The 13828-nt window shown below is 44.3% G+C and overlaps 1 protein-coding gene across 3 annotated transcripts in view; it reads left to right on the top strand.

Moving 5' to 3' along the window:
• The first annotated feature begins 1320 nt into the window (after window positions 1–1320).
• Window positions 1321–13828, top strand: part of B4GALT4 (beta-1,4-galactosyltransferase 4) — a 28654-nt gene continuing 16146 nt past the window's right edge. For 2 of the 3 annotated variants that reach the window (XM_086464375.1, XM_086464361.1), the window contains exons 1-2: window positions 1321–1341; window positions 1629–1800. The gene's annotated coding sequence lies outside the window, so the exon portion shown is untranslated. Of the gene's footprint in view, window positions 1342–1628; window positions 1801–4130; window positions 4151–13828 lie in introns of those variants that run through there. The other variant, XM_009948643.2, reaches the window with a different exon arrangement.

Below are 13828 nucleotides of genomic sequence, written 5' to 3'. Positions count from 1 at the left end.
TGCTGACAGGCACGTATGCAGGCTTACCCTAGAGCCAAGCAGACTCAGCAGGGCAGCACCATGGTCATCCCCTATTGCTCCCCTTCTGCTTTTCTTGCTATTGTCAGTAAAACAGCTTTGGTATTTTGACCAAATAATTAAAAATAACTGTTCCTTTCCTGCAGGTAGGGGCAGTTACGCTGGAAGTTTTGCATGAAGAAACAACATACGTTACATTAAAGTGACATGAACTTCGGTTATTACTTTACAGCAATATGAAATTTGGTTAATCCATATGGTGATCTGATTTGTACTGCAGGCACAAATACCTTCGATTTTGAGGCTTTTTTAAACGGACACACACTTTCGGCCATCTGCATGTGGGCATGCACACTTCATGGGGTTTTGCTGCACTTTGCACTCTGTCAAGGTTTGACTCAAAAAGCCCTTTTGTGATTCGACTTAAGATTAAGGAAGTGGAACACCTCTTCCCTGAGCAATTAGGCTTTGGAAGCAGGCATCCTAACTTCTGATTGCTGAGACCCGAGGAACTCCTGCCAAGCCCCATCTAATTTCGCTGTAAATAAGCGCTAAATAGGATACATTTTGAGAGGAAGCAAAACTCTTTCAACTTCTGACAAGTACCAGCAATGCAAATGCTGTGACGCCCACGGCCCTCAGAACTCCCTCCGCAGCTTCAAAAAACCCCAGGCGCTTCGGCATTCCCGCCAATGCCAAGACCTGGCAGAGTTCTGGCACCCAGCCACGAACGCCTCGGGCGTGCTGAGCCGCCGGCACGATCTGACCTGTGCTGATAAAAGTTCTGCTGCCCGAGTTTGTGCTGAAATCCTAAAGCAAACAAGCGAATAAGGCCCGCTGGCCCGCAGGGCCAGCTCCTCCCAGCCTCGCCGAGGACCCGTCACGGCGGGGTCGCTCTACCCCTCCGGCGGAGGTCCCTGTGGCGAGAGGCGGCCTCTCTATCCCGGTGCTCCGCGGTTGTCGGCGGTGGTCGGGGCTGGGGTCGACAAGCGGCGCTGCTGCGGTGCGGAGCGCGGCCGGCAGCCAAGGGCCGCCCGCGGCACGTCGCCCCCTTCCCCGTTCCCTTCGGGAAGGAAGGAATGGCTCACCGCCCCCAGCGCCGCACCGCCATGCCGCACCGCCATGCCGCGCCCCCTCCCCCGCCCTGCCCTCAGCCACCGCGGCGGCACGGTCCCCCGGCAGCCGTTGGGGCGCGCGCGCCCCGCCCCCGGCACGCGGCGCTGGGCGGTGAGGGGAGGGGGCGCACTCGCGGCAGGGCGCCTGCGCGAGGGGGCGGCGGTTGGCCGGGGGCGCGCGGCCGCGCCGGGAGCGCGCTGGGTGTCGGTACGATGGCTGGGGTGAGGGGCGGCGGGTTCCCTCAGGCGGGGGTCGCCTAAGTGCCGGTGGGGGCGAAAGAGCGGGGGAGCGCGGCGGGGAGCTGCCTGCCGTGAGGGAGGGCCTGAGGCCCCGGCGGGCGGGCGGGCGGTGAGGGGCTGCGGCGACCAGAGCGGGAGTACGGCGGGGAGCGGGGTGTTGGGGTCCGGTGACGTTGTGGAGGGAGGGGTGCAGCGGTGGAAAGCAGCGGTGGGGATAACTAATTTCCGGACGGTGTTTCGGTTTTAAATCCTTAGCGAAAGAGCGAAGAGGGTGTGTTTAATTGTGTCTCGTGCTTTGAGGATCTGGTACGTGGAGGAAACTTTGGCTTGCCTTCTGCAGCTCCTCGCTTCCAGGCTGACCCCGGCAGATGCAGGGAATCGTCTCTTACGAACATCAAAGGCAGCACTTGGGGGTGTGATCCTGCAAGTAGGTCTGCTGGTACATAATTTCGTTGTAGCGTCATGTTACTGATATAATTGGGAACAGTTACGTATCTAAAAATTATATACCAGGTGGAACTACTTACTGTATCGGTCTTGGAAATCATAAGTCATGAGGGTGGATATAGTGCGCTGGTCTTTTCATTTTAACTAAAACTTTTGAACCGTTTTGTGGTAAAGTAAATTCAGTGCTTGGTATTTATTATTTTCACCATTTCACCCATGGAGAAACTGGAGCACAGGCAAGTGATGCTGTTCACTAAAATTTTCTCACTGATGAACATAAACTTCTTCACTCGTTGCCCTAGATGTTATTTTGGAGAAGGCAGAACAGTGATTAGGGGGCTTGAGAGGAGACTTGTACTGGTTCTCAGGAGCCCTTATTTGATGAAAATGCCCCAGGTGATGATGGAAATGTGTTTGCCAGTCTTGAGGGGAAGCAGAAGTGGGGCTACTAGCGAGAATATTTCAGAAGGTTTGGTTTCTGAGTCATAATACAAATGGTTTCAAAGTGTAACTCTGATATGATTAGAAACCTTGCAGGCTTAAGATTTTCACAGCACTATGGTAGTAATAGTCAAAAAGAAGAATTCATATATTCAGTTTCTTATGAATACGTGCTTGTCTCAGAAGAGTTAACAATGAAGATCTCGTGGATTTCTATCCTTTCACTTAACAGCTAAGGAAGTTCCCAAGGGACAGCTGAGTCAGTTTAGAGGAGCTCAGTTTTCAACAGAGAGTATTAGAGAAAAGGAAGGTGAGCATTTGATGTCATTGAGATGGCTGACATTAACAAAAACCCCGAAGAAATAAACTCAGGATGTTTTCGCATTCTTTAACTTTATATATTTACACCTTTTATCGGTAATATTGGTAGTTACGCGAGATGCTCTTTCTTTAAACATTTTTTTTCCTCTGCAAGCCAGTGACAATTCTGTAAGTCTTCTGTAGTTAATTACAAATAGTCTGGTTAAATTTAGAATACTGAAAAGCACTGCTTCGGCATTTTGTATTATTCCCTGTCACTATTCAACTCCGATAGTGTTTCATGAACCCTTCTTTAACAATGTGAAGTGTATCACCTTTTATCCGAGATTTATCCAAGTTACTGTAAATGAGTTTTCTTGATAAACACTTGAAGCGTGATCGATCTTGTGTTTGATTTGTGTAGGTATTTCCTTGTCATTTTTCTCACAGCTGTATTTTGTTTTCACAAGTATTTCTCAGGTAACAAATTTCTTACTTTAACTTAATTTTGGAAGGCTTGGGTTTGTCTTTTTCTCTCTGGTTTGAGTTGCCATGTTCTCCTCTTTTAAGTAATATGTTGGAAAAAACAGAAGTTGAGGGGTGCTCGATTTCTATTTTTTATTATGTGATCCTTGATCTAAGTTGCATGAATCAGTTTGGTGAGCTTGGGTTTTGCTAGTTTGAAGGTGGTATGCCTGGAGATTCTGAAGCCTGGTCAAATGACTGCCTGCTGTGATGCAAGGTTAAAAACCTGCTTGTTTAGGCAAGCATGTAGTCCAAAAGACACACTGCAGGTGTGCTAGCCTTTTTTTGCTTCAGAGGCTGTGTTTTTTGTGCTCTGTATAAACAGGACTTTGAAAATATTGTAAAACAATATTAGAGAGCTTCCATCACTTTTTTTCTTTATAGTTTTTAACATATTTAGATGTTTTTATAAGTATTGTGTCTCTGTGCTTTTTTTTTTCCTGTTGGAAGTGCTTTGGCATACCTGCAAGTAACATGCCTTACAACTACGATTGTGTCATCTTGGTGCTGTTAAGTATTTTTTTAGCTTGTATGCAGTGCTGCTGCTGAGAGCAACAGCTGGGTAATATTTATTTGTTGATCAGTTTATTGTGGGATAAAGTTATCATGCATTATAATTTAGGTATTCTTTTTAAACTGATATAATAATGATTCTAAATGTATGCAATTATACATAATAGCAACATTTTCAGATCCAATGTTGCTGGGGCATCTGCAGTGCTAATCTTGTGTCCCCCTCAGTCTTCAGTCCTTCTGAACTTCAGACTTCTGCAGTCTTGCAGCTAATTTTATTCATCAGTGAGAAGGGGAGGGGTAATACCCGCACAGAAGTGAGAAGTGAAGGGTTGGAAAGGAGCCACTTTCCCCTGCTTTGCTTCTGAGATAAGTATCTTCCTCCTCAACATTCTCTTTTCTTCCTGGAAAGAGCTAGAGTCTGGCTGCTGCTTGGGTGAGGAGGAGGAGGGCTGTAGAGGGACAGGAGCTCTTTAACCCTGAGGGAGTAGGAGAGGAGAAATCCACATCACATCTCACCTTTAGTTCTCCAGACTCCCCAGCAAGATCTGGTGAGTCTGGGAAAACAGATTAGTAACTGAGTGTGAGAGTGGGTGATACACCGTCTCTCAATGTCTGAAATTTTGCTGAGCTGCTTGTCCAAAAGTTTTAATGGTATCCTGATTCTTGGGGGGTGTGTTTTTAGAATTACTTCCACACACGTTTGGTTAAAATTGCTTGTTGCTAGGCTGAACTAGAATTGTTGGAACAGATTTGAATTCTGTCAAACGCTTTTCTAGGCTGTAACAGTTCCAAGGATGTGACTTAGAGCTCTTAAATTGTATGTTTGAAACTTTTCTCTTGCATAAAAATCCGTCTGCAGATTGGTTAAAAATCTGCATAGATGTAAATTGCGTTCTAACATGGTAAAGGCCCTGTATGTTAAATATCTTAACAAAATCATGCCATCTACACAGTGTCTTGATAGCAGTCTTTGCAGTAGGTACTGACAAGTTGTAATTCTCACTGAGACTGAAAAAAAAAAAAGAAGTAGTAAAATCTGTTCATGCCTAAGGAAGCTTCAACTGGAACGTCTTTGGTGCAGTTCTTGTGCAGAAGTACCTACAGGAGAAACAAGTAATGGGATTCTGTTCTTAGTTATGCATTCATAACATGTACAACTTTATTAGTTTTCTTTTTTTTTCTTTTTACAACTTTGCTCATAGATACTTGTAAACTGAAAATTATAAATGTGTTAAGCAGCCACAGGTCTATACTGTTACCTCAGCTTCTGTCCTGTATTGCTTTAGCTATCTGTGGTTGAAAAATGGGCTTAAAAGATTAATTATGAAGTACTTAAAGCTAAAATAAGAATGTGCACTGTTTTAATATATTATTTTTCTCAGATGTTATTTTTTTGTGCAGGAGAGAGGTGAGTGAGGAATTTGGGCAGAAATGTGTTGAGGTTTGGTTTTTGGTGGTTTTGTGTGTGTGGGGTGGTTTGGTTTTCTTTTCCTTTTGTGAAGTGGCAAGTTTTCTGACATCTGGCATCCACTCCAGCAAGGCAGCAGCTGCCAGAAAAAGATAGGGTATTGCTGGGTTGAATCATGACCTTAGCTTTCCATTATACATGAGATTCCTGTGTTCACAGAAATCTATTTTACCATGTGCTTTTTCAGGATATTCCACTGACCTTGGGGGGAAGATGTTTTTAAATTGTGCTGTATGTTTTTAAAAGATATTTCTGTGGCAAGCAGTTAGGTAGTTACAGGGTGTGCCAGTACTGTTTGCTCTATGCCTTGCTCTGTCTCTCTGACTGCACTCAGTCTGACAAGTGCTGCGTCTTTTACAGTGAGGTCAGTGGCTCAGCTCTAGTTGTGTAACAAGAGAGGCCATTGATAGATGTGTTTCTTGGCCTGGAGACATTAGATTGCATTTCCTAGCATAAAATTAGAGTGCATTACATCTTAGGAAAGTGAACACTGTACTGGAGTGTTGGAATAGCACCCACTCAGTTGGCCTGTGCTTGACAATGATGTTGGTCATTTTCGGCAAAGGCTCTGTACTTGCTTAGTGAAGGAAGCATAAGCTTTTCCTTTGGTAATCTCCAAAATCTTGATGTGATATTTTAGGCGCTGAGTATTTGCCAAGAGTTGGGCCTCTGTTCTGTAAGTGAAACGTGACTGTATAAAAATGTCTGCTGCTTGCTCACCAAATTGTCTGGAAATGTTAAGAGTAGCTGTATATCCACTATCTAATATTTGATATAGATGTAAAGCACTGGAACAAGAGTAATGCTAAAGCCAAGATTCCTCTAGGGCCCTGTATTAAGTGAAAATGTCAACTGAAATTTCTTCTGTGAAATTTCTGGTGGAATTGTTGCCTCAAGTTTGTCTGCCTGAAACAGCTTTGCATAGTTATGGCAGGATAGTTATGCCATGTAGCCATGACTGTCTAGATGAACTTTCAAAAAGTGTCACTCGGTTAGTCTGAGGTGGTAGAAGTTAGTAGTTACTATTCTGGGCATCAGTAGAGGACAATGAAGCTCACAGGTGCGTGCTGTGGCTGAAGGTACAGGGTGGAGTGGCCTCTGTCACCCAGATGTACTAGTAGTCAGAAAATAACACTTAATCTGAGTAAACAAGTATGAGTAATCATTAAGAAGTGCTACATCTCAAACAATGTGCTGGATCTTTTAAACTACTTTTCAGTCGGTATTTCACTTCAGCTAATGAAATGCTCTATTGGGTGCAGGTGGCAAAGGTGTTGGCAGTGGCGTTGGTGCAGGGCTGGCCTCTCAGAAGAGGCCAGGGTCTGCACCTGTGCTGAACTCAGCCAGTTCCAGCCAGCACCTAAATGAACCTGCTGCTGGCCAAGGCTGAGCACACCAGCCAAGCTGGTGGTGCCTCAAGGAAACTGTATTTCAGAAAGGGCAGAATGCTGCACAGCAGCGCTGAGAGGGGAGAGGAGGGAGGTGGGGGTGAAACAAACAAAAAAAAAGTGAGAAACAGCTCTGCAAACGCCAAGGTCCAGAGAAGGAGCACGAGGCACTCTCCTGGTGCAGAGCAGATATCCACCCTGTAGCCTGTGGAGAGGACCATGCTGGCACAAATACTCTGCAGCCCATGCCAAACCCCATGCCCTGGCAGGTGGATGTGCCCTGGAGGAAGCTGCAGCCTGTGGAAGGGAGCAGAATTTCTGGCAGGAGCTGTGGCCTGTGGAAGGAACTGCTGGAGCAGTTCGTGAAGGACTGCACCCTGTGGGAAAGACCCACGCTGAAGCAGGGGAAAAATGTGAAGAGGAAGACGTGGCAGAGAGGAGCTGTTACAGACTGACCCCCGTTACTCATCCCCCTGCACTGTTGTGGGGTGGGGAGTAGAGAAGGTGGGAATGAAGGAGTGAAGTTGAGCCTGGGAAGAAGGGAGTGGAGGGAAAGTGTTGTAGGTTTTGTCTCTTACCATCTTATTCTATTTTTGATTGGCAATAAATTAATTTTCCCCAAGCTGAGTCTGTCTTGCCTGTGACAGTGATTGGTAAGTGATCTCCCTGTCTTTATCTTGACCCATGAGCTTTTTCATCTTATTATGTCCCCCTGCCCTGTTGGGCAGGGGGGAAGTGAGAGAGTGACTGGATGGGTGTCTGGCAGCCAGAAAGTCGGTGATACACATTCAAAGGACAATGGACTTCATGCATACCAGCACTTAGGGACTGCTGCTTTTGTCCAGTGCATTCCATGCGGGGTAAGTTGTTCAGCTCTTTGATCATAAACCAAAGCAGGTTGGAACACACAGGAATAGCACTCCTCATCTGGGGAAATGTTAGGTGGAAGAACAATGACGTCCTTATTAGGGATAGATGAGATACTGAGATGCTCGTATTTTCTTCTCCACCCTGCATGTCAGAGTTAAAGATGGATGGTGAGTCCTCTTTCAGTGCTTTCCTACTATGATGTTCCTTTTGTACGAAGTGGATTTATTGTATTTGCTTTCCAAGTCCTTCCTCATTTTACATCTGTTGCAATCACTTCTGTGATGCCCACACGCATGGAGACAGTAAGTTACATAAGCTAATTATCTAAGTTATTTCCTGGTGTGTTATGTGTTCTTTCTTCTTTAGTTTGTAATTCAGGGAGTTGGAGCTGGCAGTACTTTTTTTTTTTTTTTTCTTTTACATTGAGTATCAAGCAGTTATCAAGTAATAAATAGCAAGAAAAGAGTGTGGAGCCAGCACATCTGTTTGTATTCTTGACACAACTGGAATGTTTTGGTTGGCAGTGGCTGTTACTCGAATCAGGCTCCACGAATGTACCTTGGTCTGTTTCTTTTTAACTCCTGTGTTTGCTCTTCAAAATTACCTGCTTCCATGCAGTTTGTAGAATGTTATCAGTTATTGTCTGGAAATGTATATTATCATCCTCCTAAAATAACCGTTCCTATTCAACTGAAGGCTGAGCTACTGTTTTTCTGCTGGTAGTCATAGAATCGTAGAACCAGGTCTTCTGACCTTCTTTAGTGGGAAGGGTAGACAGAGGATCACAGACGGTTACCAGAAATACTCCTTGTCTCCTGGTCTGCCTAACCCCGTGTTTGCATGAGAGCAGATGATGGTGCAGAGAAAGCAATTTGGGGACTGGAGTGGAGAGGAAGGTGAGACAGTGGCAGTCGAGATGCAGGCTGGTCTGACTTGTGTGTGGCTGACCAGATGAAACATACTGTAGTTCAAAAGGTTTTTTCTGCACTACTGAGTTAAACAAGGAAGTTTTTCCCCAAAACTCTTGTGCAGTCCTAATCATAAATAAGACCTTTGTGGCATAGAGGAGGCTTACTGGGGAAGCTTTGAAATATCTGCCTGCTTGGAATGTATGTATTGCACAAAGAGTTCAAACAGGTTTGAGTTACGGGAAATGAACGCTTGTCATGAGGCTATAGCTATCCTTTCTCTCCCCACCTCTAAGACAGTCTGTCTTAGCAGTGTACCCTGTGTGACCTCAGGCCTCATCATTTCTATGGTGTTTCGTTGTTATCAGTATGTTGACTAGAAGCATGAGAAAATCCCACCCCTTACCTGACATAAGTATGCTCATAAATTCCTCTAGGGTAGGTGCAATCCTGCCAAAGGAAGTGCGTTTGTCTGCAGTGAGGGAGGAGGCTTAGGCAGGTTGGCAACAAAACTCTTTCTGGCAGCTGTGTGCCAGAGCAGAGCTCAACCAGCATGGCTAGCGTTGCAGTGCTGCTGCCCTGGTGGTGCCCCAGGTGGGCAAGGTGGCAGAAACACCTCTGTTTCCATCCTGCTGATTCTGCAGAGTTGCTAGAGGAGTTTTATGGGGCAGAGTGGTGGAAAAAGTACCAGTGAGGGACAAACCTTGTAATAAGTTACCTTTTGTGAAAAGACTGTTCAGTAAGCCGGGCTGGTTGAAATACCCTTGCATAAAGTACACACTTCTGTCCGTGATGGCACTGTCATCAGCAAGTGTGTCTGGGCAATAATGGAGAGGAGTGCAGTGGGAGCACCTGGACCTCTCCACAGGTATGGACAAGAGGGTGGGCAGCTGAATCTACATAAGAAGAATGGTGTCTCTAACATCAAAAATCTCCAAATGGAGCAGATGCCAAAAGGGCTCTGATAGAAATTGCGGTTTGCTGTTAGGAGCAAAGGCTTCAACCTTTGTTTCTACTTGGATGGTTTGTTTTAGTAATTATTGGTATGCAGTATTGCTTCTGGCACAGTGTGCTGTCAAGGTGTGCCTGAGTGCCCCTGCGCTGTTTCTGCTGTGCTAGGAGAAAATGAAAGAAAGAGCCCCTCTTAGGGCTGTGTTGGCTCTTTTTTTTTTTTTCTTTTTTTTTTTTTTTTTTGAGCTGACTCTTCCCTGCAGTGTGTGAGAGGTAACAGAGGTTTCTTTATGGTGTGGGATTTCCTTGATGAAGAGTGTCTGCTGCTTGCATAGCACTCTCTGTGCTTCTTATACTGGTTGCTCTACAGGAAGGAGGGATGTGGCAGCAGTAGTGAGTGGTTTAATGCGCTTGCTTCATTTGGCTTGAAATGCTGAGAAGTGGAAAGGGTGTTTGAGGATTTGGTTTCTTTTGTTTGTTGGTTTGTTTGTTTTTTTAAGTAGCCCATGACTTTACCATTTCTCAGTGCAGTTGGTGTGTTTTTAATAGGAAGAGGTAATAGGATTATAAAAGAGGTGGTAAAAACTTGGCTTAATGCCCTACTGAAAGCCTAATTTGCTGAAAAGAAAGAAATGCCTGTGAAAGGAGCAGGTTTAGGCTCTGGTAGAACTTGGGGACTTGAACTGTCTTGCATAGAATTGCTGCTGCTGTACAGTAATCTTTCTACCTTGTCAGTTGTAAAGAGTTTAGTTATTTCTTAGAGGGTTTAATGAAGAAGATTGCTATACTACTTCATGATACTCCCAGAGCTAACCCAGTGCTGCTTTTGATTTTGGCCTAGATAAAATAGTAAATAACAGTCTGCATAGTAGAGAGCTGATAAATGTAGTTCCAAGGAACTCTTTCATGCTCCATTTCCTACTTGAACTTACGAGCATTTTTAAAGTTGGGTTGAAGTGAATCCTTTTTGCTGCTGAACCTGTTCTGCTGTCTGGAATTTGTGCGTGAGCTTGAGGAGGCTGCAGGAGCTTCTGGAAAATCCTGCATGTAAGGAAACCTGTCCTTACTAGGCAATGTGAAACAGGTAGAGTTAGAAAGTTAGTTTGTGTAAATTAACAAGTTAATTTTCCATGCATCAAACAAAAGTGTCTTTCTGGAGCTGTCCTGCAGATGTTATGTACAGAGTGAATTCCATAAATACAAACAAATGAAAAATAAAATTTAGGCACTGTGTCCTCACTGATTATCTGTACTGTTCAATGTAACTTTTTTCAATAAGTAAGCATGTGAATCTTTGCTTTAGTATAGTTACCATATAGATAAAAATTTTTAGATAAAAGTTGTCATCAGGGATAGATAGATGTTTGGAAAATAATGAGTTTTTAATCAACTCCAGTTACATATCAAATCTTGTTTGTAAGGTTACTTTCCATTGTTAATATCTAGATCAGGGCTACCAGTAATCAGTCTTCCAGCTGATATTGTCTTCATCTACCTATGAATTTTTCGTAGATAAAAGAACAGCCTTTAGTCTAGAATTTGTGGGTATCTCTGAGCTTGGTAATGCTAGTGGCTTCAGTCAGGCAGCCAGGCAAATGGATAGATTGACCCTGCAGCCCTTACATGGGGAACCAGCTTGTGCTTGCAAAGCATGTCAGACTCCAATTAATATGTATTTCTGTTGGGAAAACCCTGAATGAAAATGGATGGGGTTCTGATCTTCCTAGTTTGCTTTGGAAGAAGTCTTGTTCATGCTGGAACCTTGCTTACTATTTTGGGCTTCTTGGATGGAGAGGGGCAAGTTAGGGCTTCATGTTCATGGCAACGGGCTCAAGGATCAGAACTGACCCCCACACTGTTCATGGAGGAGTCATATAGCAGTGCATTTCTGATTGGTTCCTACAGATGGCCGCTTCTGAACAGTGCTAGGAACCTTGGAGAAAGCAAGTAGGGTTTGGCGTATGTTTCAAAAAACATAGCAGGCTACAGAACTTGAGTTGGCAGATGAGCTGCAGGGCACAGGGACAGTTATTGGTACAGATAGGATGTTGGGGGAACAATGATCTTGTGGTATTTATGTACTTCAGTATGATCATGGGTATATTTAGAAGTGTGTTTGCAGCCTAGATATGAGTATGTCTACATATAGATGGAGACCTTTCTAATTTTTCATTGATTTTGGAATTCTGGTTGATGACTTATCCAAATAACTTTTTGTTCTGTTGAATTTTTTTTCATGGATTTTGAAATGGGCACTGTGGTGTTTTTAACCTTGTGGCCTGAAGTGCTGTGCCCTTCTAGTCAGCTGTAACTTTCTAAATGAGGTTTGGTTATGCTTCACTGAGGATTTATTTCACAAGAAGAGTTGCACTTTATGTTGCTGTGAAAATTTCTTGGTGGGTAACCTTGATGAAAGACAGATCTAGCTAGAGTCAGGTTTGAGAGCTATGAGAAGAATTTAGTTGCAGCACAGATGTTTTCCCACCCATGTTTGAGGGTTAGTCACCCTGAGTTACAGTCTAGAAGAAAGAAGAACTGTGTTTCTAGCGTCTTGGGGATTGTTACAGCAAGATTTGTTTAGTATTGAATTTATTGAATTATTGCTTGCACATGTTTTAATGTCTGACTGGATGATCTTTTTTGTACCTCCCAACCAGTATATTTTAGGGGTATTGAAGATGACAAGAAAGACTTCCAGAAGTACATAGGTAACAAAAGGAAGACGGGCAAAATATGGGCCCATTGCTTAATGAGACAGGGGACTTGGTTACGCAGGACATGGAAGAGGTTGAGCTATTCAATGCCTTCTTTGCCTCAGTCTTTACTAGGAAGACTGGGATTCAGGAATCCCAGGTCCTAGAGACCAGGGTGAAAGGCTGGAGTAAGGCAGATTGTACTCTTGGTGGAAGAGGATTTACTTAAGAGGTCAGGGAATACTTAAGCAAACTGGACACACAGAGGTCTGTGGGCCACGGTGGGATGTACCCATGAGTGCTGAGGGAGCTGGCTGATGTCATTGTGAGGCCACTCTTGATAGTCTTTGATCGTGGCAACTGGGAGAAGCACCTGAAGACTGGAGGAAAGCAAATGTCACTACTGTCTTCAAGAAGGGCAAGAAGTATGACCTCACCTTGATACCTTGGAAGGTCGTGGAGCAGGTGAAGAGAAGGTTTCTGTGTCCTTTTGAGGGGAAAAATAAGTAAGGGAGACAAATCCTTGCTGTTCTTGCATTGATCTCCAGGCTTTGGGATATCTGTGTGACTGTATTAATCACCATTAATCTCTCCGCCTGGTTGCCTTCCAGTCTAGATTTGTTTGTAATACTCAGGATAAAGGTGTTTGTGGAGGGTAAGGGAATGGACTCTGATTGAGGGTGAACCGAAGACCTTTATTGTTTGCTACAGCATCGTTATACACTTTTCTCTACTAGTACACGCGCCACTAAGTAAGCTGTGATTGGTGCACCGGCATTGTCCACGCGCCCCTACCGCTGACCCCGTTGGCTGCTGTCCTGCAGGCTTGCGCTTCTCTTGTGTCTAACGGTCTGCACCTGTTTCCTTCCCTGTTCTCTTCCTGTACTCTCGGAAGTATTAGTTCCGTTCATTCTGGTTTCCTTTGGAGAGTAGTAGAGACCTATGCTGTCAATACCTTACAGGCTATTCTGATTATTTCCCATGTGGAAGATCAGGGGAAAGATGTAAATGAGACCACTAAGCTAATTTTTCTGTGTCTTTTAAAACTGAGGCAAACACCCATGTGGTCTCCAGTGTAATTTATCTAAGAACAGAAAGAATTCATTAGAAAATGACTGAGAGGAACTCAGGCTTCCCGTCTGGTTTGTTTCAGTGATTCTGTCCTTGTGTTCTTTAATACCAGATGGGAAAAAAGACCCAGTAAAACCCCTCAAAAAACTGTGGTTATTAGTATTACTGAATGCCTTTTTTTTTTTTTTTTCTTCTTCTTGAGAACCTCTCCCTCTCCTCTTTCCCCTGCCCTGTTTCTTTTTTTTCCCCCCTCCTTTGCTTGTGAGTAATATGTAATATTCTCTTCTCCAGTGTAAGCCTCTCTGGTTTTGCTCTCTTCTCTGTGGTTGAAGTGTATGTGGAGATCCTTCACTGTTAGTGGTAAGGTCACTGAAAATTCTTCTGTCGCTTCCTTAGAGCAGCACTGAACGTTGCACGTGGATGGAGAGAGCAGGTTAGCCACTCTGTGTAGTGCCTACTGGGAGGGACAGCAGCTGGTCATACCCAGCAAACTCCGAGACGCTCTGGCAGTACATCAAGTAGTTCGTCTTGTCAGTCCTAGGTCAGGCTCCCACATACATCCCCATGGAACAGCAAACTGTTCCAGAAGACTCCTTGACTAAACTAGAAGGAATGTAAAGTTACTGTATTCCTTCTGCCTGTGATATCCCTCCAGGGTATCATGTAGATTTTGAAAGCTGGTCTAAAATAACCTTCCATGTTGCTGTTTCATCTCTTTGATCCAGCCTGTTTCGTGTGCGTTGTCTTTAATCACTGCCTTTGCTTCACTTAGCCTTGGTCTTTGTTCTTCTCACAGGTGGCAATTTTCTTGTTTGTTTTCCATATCAAAGCTCTCTTTTATTAAAATGTCATTCTTTCTCTTCTATGAGATGATAAT

Source organism: Leptosomus discolor, chromosome 1 (assembly GCF_034619465.1).
Source record: "Leptosomus discolor isolate bLepDis1 chromosome 1, bLepDis1.hap2, whole genome shotgun sequence".
NCBI classification, from domain to species: domain Eukaryota; kingdom Metazoa; phylum Chordata; class Aves; order Leptosomiformes; family Leptosomidae; genus Leptosomus; species Leptosomus discolor.
Note: the sequence above shows the minus strand (reverse complement) of the source record. Positions and strands in the feature narration are given on the sequence as shown.